We start from the raw sequence: 8,772 nt of genomic DNA on the forward strand, positions 1-8,772 counted from the left end.
TGTCTACGAAGGACCTCAGCAAATATACGACTATTATGAGCTGCTCCTTCCCACCCAGCCCAGGCAAATGTAAAACACATATTAAAATCAACAACGGCGAGAATATTCTGAGTTGAATAACCTTTACGTCCAATATATGGTATCTCTTGACCTTGCGGTAATATAGCTTTAATATGTGTGCCATCAATTGCTCCAATACAATCCTACAAGAAGTGAATGTAAAATAAGAAACTTGGGATCCATTTTTTTCTCGTTGAATTCTAAGGGGCAAGAAACTATCATAAAACTATTGTTATATAAGGGTAGTAAAGATACAATGCAGAATAATAAATTATCATAAACGGGTTACTTACTTTAAAGAAAGGGAGATATCTTTGTTTACATGGGTTGTGAGAATCGCAACCATCATTATAATTTGGATGTGGTTGAATGATATCTCTTGCAAGCTTACAAACGGCCTTTAAAACACTATGAAAGTGTCTATGAATTGTCTCTCAGAATGTTGAAAGATATCTTGTATCATTCGATTTCCAACTCCATGTGCACAAGTCATCAAGAATATGCCTAACATTTCATGTATAGACATTCCACGAGTGGGTTTAAGCCCATATTTATCAGTTAGGTCATTGGATAGATCAATGAACACCGCCTTCTTCATTCAGAATTTTTCATAAAAACGAGTCTCATTTCCTCGTAATATCTCTTGAATAAACTTATTTCCGGAGCGCATTGATGTACGACAAGGTTCTTTGCATAGGTATTTTTCACAATACATCAAAATGTATTTAACTGTTATATGACATAAAGCCATCTGCTCCTTCTCATCTTGCTCTCTCCGAATCTCTTCTAGTTCGTGATCTTCGTCATCTAACAAATCACTTAAATGAGGAGATACCACATTGCTAATATCCCAACTCTCTATTTAACTAAAAATGGAAATGTCTCAAATTAGTAAAGAATGAAAGTTTTTCCAAGAACCCAATTTCAAGATTTTTTAGAAACTCCATTGTTTCAATACACTTATCTCTATCTTCGGAAAATCACATTGTAAATCTCAAATTACTATTCCATCAAAGAAAAACAACCACATCAATACATAAAGTTCCCACATTCATTAAAGCCAACACAACAAAAATAACCATAAGGTTTAAGGATACAACCACAACATCAACACAACATTAACAATACATAAAGTTTACACGTACAACCATAAGATTTAGGGATAGAACCGTAATGTCTAAACAAGAAGCAATAAGTAAAGTTTACACGCACAACCATAATGTTCGAACATTAAACAATAAAAACATTTAACCATAACAACACAATCAGCCCATTTTCTCAAGGTATAACTGATAGTTATACTCCAACCAAGATTTCCAAGCTTCATCAGTTTCCATCTTAACCAACAGTTGACGTACATCCTTCTTAAGAAACATATTGCAAACATAGTTGTACTTTCCACTCCCAGCAGGAATATTAGAAAAATTTGCTAACACATACATATACTTATCGATGACGGGATCATCTACCGAAGGGGATGTGATGCTTTTGCTAGACATAAGCTCCACTAGAGAGTGTATATCCTCTCTCATTGATGTCGCACCAGATTTTGCCTTATTTTTTTTACTTGAGTGCTAGTGCCAATATCATCAATTGAACCTCGTCTTTTAAGTGACGGCTTAGGAAACATAATAGAATCCACTACTTGATATATCATCACTTTCATCATTCCACACTTCAAGGTAGGGATTGATAAAGTGTTCTTTGTCATAGCCACCAATATCATTTTGTTCCTTCTTCATCAAGATCTACTCTAATGCCGGACATTTGTTCTTGATTCGCCGCACGTGCTCTTTCTCCAAAAGAGCAACAATATCGTAAAAATAACGCATCATAGTGATACCATATAAGTAAAAGATCTATTTTCCTGAGCTTATTGTATCGATCATCCTCCTGTAACAAAAAATTCAAAACTACTTTAAACAAACCAAGAAATTTAACAATGAAAGAAACAAGAAAGACATATAGAAAAATGTAAGAGATGTACCTTAATTTTTCGCTCCCACCAATCATCATCTACCATAATTGTATTTTTCGTGGCATCCCATCCTAAACCTGTCTCCCCTCTCGTGAACTTCTTAAAAAGAATCCAATCTTTTTTCATGTTATCCCAATGATTTTTCATTTGTTTTTTATCATAGTTTCTTCCCGTGGCTTTATTGAATTCTTCAACAACATTATTCCATCCATCTCTATTTAAATGAGTGTGTGGTCTACGTCCTTGTCTAATCTCATTTTCACACAAATCTATAAATTTAATGTTGGCATCATCATCCCACTTAGCATTACTTCGTGCTTTACTAGTTTTCGGCATGATTGAATGTAAACAATCTGAAGAAAGGAGAAATAAACGTTTATGAACTCTGCAACATCATAATGTTGGCAGCCTAATAACTAAACACACAGCCACAATTCCCTAGTCATAACTTTTTGTACACATACCAAAATAGAGGGATAATAAAGAAGAAGTGGAAGCACAAAAAATATTTGATTATTTGAATGTACCAAAAGTGGAAACAAAATTTTAAGTGTTTCTAAATACAACTTCAACTTGGCCAATATGTGAAAAATTTGGGCAACAAAGAGCAATAGTAATAGAATAGACTAAAAGCAGCATCAATTGATTAATTACATGAAGCCAAAAGCCAAAAGAAAAAGTCATATTTAAGCCTAGAAAATTTGATATTCTGTTGCTTGGTAAAAATTAACTCAAGGTCTTTGGACAAAAGTAAGGTTCTTTTAGAGGTCAATCTTGGATAGTGACATATTTAAGCCTTTAGCAGCTCATGATGACTTAGGGGTCACATTGTAGCCCACTTGGATTACTTTTTACTATTTTAGATAGGCTGATGCATGGGCATATAGGTGTTAAGATAGCTATAGAAATGCTGTGTCTTCGAGTGTTAACAAATAGACAGAGTTTTATCATATCTGTTACTGTAGACTGTGAATTTTTTTTTTCCATTTAGGAGATACTAAGGATCTGAAATTTTGGCCCATTTGTGGAAATGAGCTGCCTTTTGTTGCTGATTTACGCCATTGTTCTACTTACTGGGTAGGGGGTCTGTATAAGACACAACTCATGAGATGAGAAAATTGTCACAAACTAGAATTTATCCTACAATATACAGTAGCATTATTATTTGATACATCTGTCTTAATCTCATTATTCTTCCATTAACAACTTCATTGCAAGAATTACTCAGAGAGACATGTTTCTGACTAACAGTTTTTTTTGGAAAAGGGTCAAATATACCCCTGTACTATCAGAAAAGGGCCAAATATACCCCTCGGTATACTTTGGGTCCAAATATATCCCTACCGTTATATTTTGGTACAAATATACCCCTTCACCGTTAATGTTGACCAAGGTGAAGCCCAATCTCACGTGATATGACATTAATATTTTAAAGAAGTATGGCATGAAACATCACTAACCAAACCCAACCTACCATATCATCTTTCACCATCCCATCTTCTTATTTAAAATCAAAGCCTTTATGTGCTCTGGCCAAGTTCCTAATCTATTGACTAAAGATGATTAGGTGGTAAGCATTTTCATCTCCACTTGAATCACGTGGAGTTAATAATGGAGCAATGTTGGTTTTTCCTTTCTGGAAAACAAAAATTACCATCTGTTTATGTGTTTGAAAAAAAAAAAAAAGACCTTATTCGTAGCGTGCAAAGTTACAAATTCAAATTAGCAACTAACCTATCAACCTACCGGTCAGCTTCTTCCTTTGACTTCTAACAGGTTTTAACCCATTTCTCTATCTCTTTCATCATCCGTGTAATATCAACCTAATCCATCTTACAAAATTTTAAATGAAGGAATAAAGTTAAAGCTAGGATTTCATACTTTCTTATGAAACATGTTGCTTTTGCTAGACCATGATAGTCGAACAACACATACATATCAGAGTAAATATGAGATGACAACAATAATAGTAATAGAAGGTAAATAACTGAAAGACACAACATTACAGGAAATGATTAAACTCCAACTTTTCCACACTGGACAGAGTTGATCAGAATAAAATTGTTACACCTCGAAAAATTTTCCCTTAGCGTAAAGATAATAGACTCACGAAGGACATGACGTATACAAGGTTTGGATAAGCAAGAAGTAGTAATTGATAGTCCTAATTAAGACTTCCAAAGGCATCCAAGTTAAGGTAAGAAAGTTGTTAAGGAAGTCGAGTTATAAGTTAGTGTGTCGGACGAAAACTATGAGTATTGAGTTAGTGGTACCCTAAGGATGTCATGGAGAAGAGTTATGATGTCCCCTAGATTGATAATGAAGTGATAAACAAGTGCCAAGAAGGTTCCATAAGGATTGGAGGTCAAACGAAACGACGGGAACCATTCCGGTGGAACTGTGAGTTCCACGACCATGTTCCACGGACAGCACCATGATCCACGGACCGTGGATGTGTCTGTGGAACAGCCAGCAGAGAAGGCGGTTGGCTGGTCGTGAACCACGACCAGTTCCATGGCCAACAAAGGGTTCCATGGACCGTGAAGCTATCCGTGGAAATCCCACCGGCTGAGACTAATTCAAGTCTTTTAAATGTGAGTCCACTTCATTTATTTCATTTCAATACACGACTTCAACCTCTCCACACCTCTAGAACCTTCCAAACATTTCACCCACAAGGAAACTAAGGGAATCAAGGATCAATAACAAGATTTGAAGTGAATCAAGCCTGTGAAACTCCATTAAAGTCATCAAAGACAAGAAATCCCAAGAATGGTGGAGTAGGGTTTTTGTGCAAAAGGTGTATTATCATTCAAGGTCTATTCCTCTATCAATTAAGGTAAGTTTCATGATCTTTACAAGGTGTTTTGAAGCATTATTAAGATGAAACACTTAGATTATGAAAGAGTATGGAAGATGGGTTATAAATGGGTGAATAGTGCCATTAGTGAGTAGTAGTTGAATTGAATCATGAAAATGGTTGTGTTGATGTTACAAATACGTTATAAATGAAATTTAGAATATGGAATGAGTATCATATGTTAAAGTACGCGATAATAGATTTTAGTCATGAATATGGAGGATTGAAGTGCAATTGTGAAATGCGAATCATGTAAATGGATGACGATTGTTGTTAATGATATTGTGATGGTTGTTATGAATGTTGGGAGTTGATATGGAATATGACGGAAATTAGTATAAACAAAGGAAATCTTTGCCCAAATTTCTCTAGCTTTAGTGAGTACGTTCTCATGATTGTTTAGCTAACGACGACATGAATTCCCTTGAAGGTATAAACGAGCGCATTAAAGGAGGACGAGCAAACGATAGAATAATAAACGACAAAGGTATGTGAGGCTTTACCCTTCTTTCTAAGGCATGAATCTTATGTATGACGATCCTTCCTCCTCGAGAATCCTTCCACGTTCCGAAAGACGAAGAGCCCATGTTCATGAATAGTTAGTCAAGATAAGAAATACGCTATGAATACGATAATGATAATGATAATGATGAGCTTAAGCCTAGGGATTCTAGGGATTACGATATGACGAACTTACGAAGTTAATGATAACGACTATGAGTCATTGATACTCTTTCCTATATGTACTCACCTTAAATTGTAAATCCCTTCAAGGTGAGATATGATGCTTATGCTTATTCCATAACATGATCGGGGGTTCACGACCTTATGTCACCCCGACATAGATATAGTTGTCCTTAAGGTCAAATGCATGTGTTGATGATATGTATGTGTATATGTAACTAAGGATGCTAAATATGGTAGAATCATGACAAGCTTATGAGATGAATAATAATAATAAAACGACGATATGTATGATGACGAATGTACGATATGTCTATGAAATGAATGATAGTGATGAGTCTATGATGATGTATGATGTATGCTGACAAATATGTGAAATGTATGGTATGTATGATGATGTGATTCCACCGCGCCTAATTGGCCGGACATGTCACCGCTAAGGCGAGCTGCTTGAGATTTCACCGCGCCTAATTGGCCGGACATGTCACCGCTGTGGCGGGCTGCTATGATTCCACCGCACCGAGAAAAGAGCGGACATGACCGCCACTAGTGGGCTGCATATGATGGTTACCCGGACGCGGGTTAACGACATGATGATGTATGATTGCTATGATGATGCTTGTATGGTATGATGATGTATATGTGATATGATAAGGCACACGCCATGATAATGTACGTGATATGCTTATGTATGATGTATGTATATGGATGTATCTATATGTAGAATAATGTACAGGTCATATCCTCACCTCATGGCTTACGATTTCCTGACTATGCTTATTTCATTCCTGCCTTACATATTCAGTACAATATTCGTACTGACGTCCATTTTCTTTGGACGCTGTGTTCGTGCCCACAGGTAGGAAGGGAGACGGAGCTGACCCTTAGGAGCTAGTAGCTGATTTGTGAGCACTCCATTTTCCGGAGGTGCTATTGATTATTCTTTTGGTACATACATGTATATATCCATGATTTGAGCACGACGGGGTCCTATCCCGTCTATATGTCTAGTATTCTAGTAGAGGCTCGTAGATACGCATGTGTGGGTAGTATGGTCCCACAGTGTTCATGTATATGTATGTATATGTAAGTATATGTATTATTTTGATGACCTAAGGGTTTATGTCTATAAAAGTAAATATGTTTCCGATGATGATACATTTCCATGAATTTGAGCATATACTATGAATAAAAGGCTATAGGTAACGAAATGAGTGGTGTTCGGTGGTTAGCCCCGGATACCCGTCATGGCCCGTAGTTCGGGTCGTGACAAAAGTGGTATCAGAGCTTGAGTTCCCTAGAAAGTGTCTACGAGCCGTGTCTAGTAGAGTCTTGTTTATGGTGTGTTGCACGCCACGCTAATAAACAAGAGACTACGGGGCATTTAGGAAAAATGACCATCTTTTTCCCTATGAGATCGTGCGATAGAGCCGTGTATAAGATTTAATCCTCCTTAATAAGTATGTTGTGATTTCAAAAATGCCGCCGAAAGGAAAAGCTAAAGCCGCCCAGAAGGGCCAGCCTATGACGAGAAGGCGGGCAGAAAGAGAGCCGCCTATGAATATAGATGAGGGTGAGTCACACCATGAGGCTCCATCTAATGCCTCCACTACTCCGCCTATCACAGGAGGACAAGAAGGGGCTTCTGTTCCCGCTCCTATTCCTCCAGTTCCTCCACCGGCTACCTCGGGTCAACAAGTGACCGAGGCTAATCACTTAATGACACAGTTGGTTGCCGCTCAGACACAAAGGCAAAATGCGGGCCCAAGTGATCGGTCGGCTAGTACTAGAGCCCGTGACTTTATGAGTCTCAATCTGCCAGAATTCTTCGGGTCAAAGCCGGATGAAGACCCGCAAGGCTTTATCGATGAAATGTTGAGAACGTTGCGGATTATTCATGCTTCCGAGACCGAATCGGTAGAGTTGGCATCGTATAGACTTCGAGATGTGGCGGTTCTATGGTACAATAATTGGATAGCGTCGAGGCAAGAGAATGCGCCTCCTCCCGTGTGGCAAGAATTTGTTGATGCTTTTATTCGTTATTATTTGCCACCCGAGGTCCACCGAGCTAGAGCGGATAGATTTCTAAATTTAAAGTAAGGGAATATAAGCGCCCGGGAGTATAGCCTTCAATTTAATTCTTTGGATAGGTATGCCCCGACAATGGTGGCCGATATGGGAGATCGGGTGCACAGATTTGTGAGTGGCTTAGGGCCACATCTATTTAAAGATTGCTTGACAGCTTCATTACAAGGTGGGATGGATATTTCCCGAATTCAAGCCCATGCCCAAAATCTTGAGGGACAACAACCTCCACAGAGGGGTGATCGTGATGTTGATAGAGGGCAAAACAAAAGGGTAGATCTATGGGCACAGGCGGCGATTATAGAGGTGGATCAAGGCAGACACATTCTAGGCACTTAGGTCAGTCAGTGACGAGTGCACCTCCCTGATTTACAGGCAGAAGATCTGATCGCTCCTTCCGTTCAGGGCAGGGTCAGAGTTTGAGGGCCTCAGGTTCACAGTTTGGGGGAGATTACAATCAGGGGAGACCACCAGTTCCCTGATGCAGTCAGTGCAGAAAATTGCACTCAGGGCCATGTCGCCAGGGCATGGACGCTTGTTATGTTTGTGGGCAGACCGTACATTTGATGTGAGACTGTCCTTCAAGATATGGCAGAGGTGGGGCTCAGCCCACAGGGTCAGTAGCAGGTTCCTCTTCCGCACGTCCTACAGGGCAGACTCCCCAGACTTCAGTAGGTCGAGGTAGAGGCCGAGGGGGAGCATCTGTTTCAGGTGCCACACAGCCCCGCTTATTTGCTTTAGCTGGACGGCAGGATCTCGAGTCGTCCCCAGATGTGGTTACAGGTACATTAACTGTGTTCTCTTATGATGTGTATGTTATAGCCCGTATTTTGTACGTTTGGAAATTTCAAAGTCGACGTGGAAAGTTAAGGGCGAGACCATTTTCAAAAAAAATTATTTTGATGTACGAGTTGTTAGGAATATTATTTATGCACATTATTAGTATGGAAATATTGAGAAAGGTTAGGGTAAAAAGAGAAAATTCGCAGAATGGCCCATCGTAATATTGTGGAAGTCAAGGGGCAAAATAGTAATTTCACAAAAGTTCAAGAAAATTCTTGAAGGGCCAAAATTTACATAAGAAGAAACTTGGTCATCTTTGTTA

At 38.7% G+C, this 8,772-nt stretch overlaps 1 pseudogene; it reads right to left on the minus strand.

Annotated features, from left to right (window-relative positions):
- Positions 1-306: 306 nt before the first annotated feature.
- On the minus strand, positions 307-2,741 carry LOC132044928 (L10-interacting MYB domain-containing protein-like; annotated as a pseudogene).
- Between the last annotated feature and the right edge of the window lie 6,031 nt (positions 2,742-8,772).

Source organism: Lycium ferocissimum, unplaced genomic scaffold, assembly GCF_029784015.1.
Source record: "Lycium ferocissimum isolate CSIRO_LF1 unplaced genomic scaffold, AGI_CSIRO_Lferr_CH_V1 ctg5495, whole genome shotgun sequence".
In the NCBI taxonomy this organism is placed as follows: Eukaryota; Viridiplantae; Streptophyta; class Magnoliopsida; order Solanales; family Solanaceae; genus Lycium; species Lycium ferocissimum.